Source organism: Macrotis lagotis, chromosome X, assembly GCF_037893015.1.
Source record: "Macrotis lagotis isolate mMagLag1 chromosome X, bilby.v1.9.chrom.fasta, whole genome shotgun sequence".
NCBI lineage: Eukaryota > Metazoa > Chordata > Mammalia > Peramelemorphia > Peramelidae > Macrotis > Macrotis lagotis.
This window is the reverse complement of record NC_133666.1, coordinates 223613593-223616098: the sequence shown is the minus strand read 5'-3', so window position 1 is coordinate 223616098 and position 2506 is coordinate 223613593. Positions and strand designations below refer to the sequence as shown.

General features: G+C 38.3%; 1 pseudogene; it reads right to left on the bottom strand.

Annotated features, from left to right (window-relative positions):
* Positions 1-692: 692 nt before the first annotated feature.
* Positions 693-1630, bottom strand: LOC141502369 (large ribosomal subunit protein uL10 pseudogene; annotated as a pseudogene).
* Positions 1631-2506: the final 876 nt, after the last annotated feature.

Below are 2506 nucleotides of genomic sequence, written 5' to 3'. Positions count from 1 at the left end.
AGTTTTATACACGTGAGGAGAATCTGGCAAATATATAGTCTTCTCATTCAATTCTTTTTCCTGAATTTTATTATTGATATATAGAAGTGCTATTGATTTTTTTGTTAGTTTTTTTAATCTGCTACTTCCCTGAACCTATTTATGTAACAACATAATTTCTTTGCTGATTCCTTGGGATTTTATAAGTAAACCATAATGTCATCACCACTTTGGGACAGTTTTTCCTCCTCTTAGCTTGTGATTTTTTTTTCCTCTTTTTTGTTATTTCTAGCAAATCTAGAGCAAATTATAGCAGGAAAATAGCATATTTTAACTTTTCTCCTGTATTTATTGGTAACGTTTCTAGTGTTTTTCCTCTGTATAAAATTTCCTTCGTATAAAATTCTAGCTTTTGGTTATAGATAAAATTTTTTGTCACATTAAAAATATTTTTATTTCTATTTTATGTAAGTTTTTAAATTTGTTTTTAGCATGAATGAGTACTATAATTTGTCAAAGACTTTCTGTGGCTATTGAAATAAACTTGTGCTTAACATGACTCCCAATGAAAATAGTTTTCCTCCTGTTGAATCATCTTTACATCTCTAATATAAATCAATTTTGATAATAGTGAATGTTTTTTTTCAGAGATAATGAGCATTTTTATTTCTTTGTTCCACAAATAAAGTGGCAAAATAGTTGTAATCTGTGGGCTAATCAAACAGACCAAATCCTATATCTTCATCGGACTCTTCTGACTCTTCCTTGGCTTCCACTTTGGCTGGAGCGGCAGCCTCTGGTGTAGCAGCAGCTGGAGCTGCAGCCGCAGGGGCAGCCACTGCAAAGGCTGAAGGGTCAGCCTTTGCAGCAAGTGGGAAACTGTACTCAGTCTCCACAGCTACAGCCAAGACCCACTTGTACCCATTGATGATAGAGTGGGGCACTGATGCAACAGTTGGGTAGCCCATCTGCAGACAGACACTGGCAACCTAATGGACACCCTCTAAGAAGCGAAGGTTCAAGGTCTCCTCTATGATGTCCAGCACTTCAGGGTTATAGATGCTGCCATTGTCAAACACCTGCTGAATGATCAGCCAAAGGAAAACGGGGAGATATTCAGCATATTCAACAAGGTGGCTTCACTGGCACCCACTTTGTCTCCAGTCTTAATCAGCTGCACATCACTCAAAATTTCAATGGTGCCCCTGGAAATCTTGGTGGTGATACCCAAAGCCTGGAAGAAGGAAGTCTTCTCAGGGCCCAGACCAGTGTTCTGGGCTGGCACCGTGACATCACATGGGGCAATGGCGCCAGTACGGGCAGCAGCTGGTACCTTATTGGCCAGAAGCATATCCCTAATCTCAGTCAGATCTTCCTTGGTGAACACAAAGCCCACATTCCCGTGGATATGAGGCAGCAGTTTCTCCAGGGCAGGGTTATTTTCCAGATGCCCATGAATGGCTTTGTGCATCATAGTGTTTTTTCCCATCAGCACCACAGCCTTCCCACGGACGGACATCCGGATCTGCTGCATCTGCTTGGAGACCACATTGTCTGCTCCCACAATGAAGCATTTTGGATAATCATCCAAAAGTTGGATGATTTTGAGGAAATAATTGGATTTCCAGGTAGCCCTGTCTTCCCTGGGCATCTTGAAGGTGCTTCAGGGATTGCCACTTGGGGTTTAAAGACCATGTCACTTGCATGAGGATGCCTGGAGAGAGCAATAGTGAATGTTTTTTAAAAAATAAATTACAGTAGTTTTTTTAGTCAGAAAAAAATTTGAAATTGATATTTATTAATGATGTAGGGCTATACTTGATTTTTTAGATTTCTCCTCTTGTTTAGGGATTAGGATTTTTTTTGGTCTCATAATGGAGTTAGAATGATTTCTTTCTCAATTTTTGACAAAAATTTATGTAAAATATGAGACAACAGTCCCCAAGTTTGTTAGTATGGGACTTTCTCCTCATCAGTGGAGATCCATATTTGTTTGAAGAGTGCGTGGAAGTGGTAAGCGTGGTAGAGAAGAGACTTTAATCTCTTCAAGAGCCTTCAAAATTGTTTCAGACTCTATGGTCATTTCAGTTACTTCTGGCTTTCAACTTCAAGAATGAAAATAGAAAAATGCCAATCCTACTTCATGTTGCTGAAGGAAAAGACTCTGGAAATAAACTGACATCAGAGGAGCTAGCACCTCTATCATATTCCTAACCCTGACTTTGAGTATTTTCCCTTGAGTGAGATTTTGGATAATTTGGGATACTCCTTTAGAAAGATATTAGCTTGGTTGAATTGAGTTAATTCACTTACAATTGGAGAGGTTATTCACTCTATGTTATCTTGTTTATATCATCCTATATATAGTTTCTCTGATTTCTGTTTGCCAGCAAAATGGATGAGTATTCCTGATATATAGTTTCAATGTGGAATTTGAATTTGGTAAGAAGAACGTCAAACCTAAGATAAAAAGTTTAAAGTCATCTATTCCTTTTCCCATTAAAGAAATGGCAACCAGAAGTAAGAT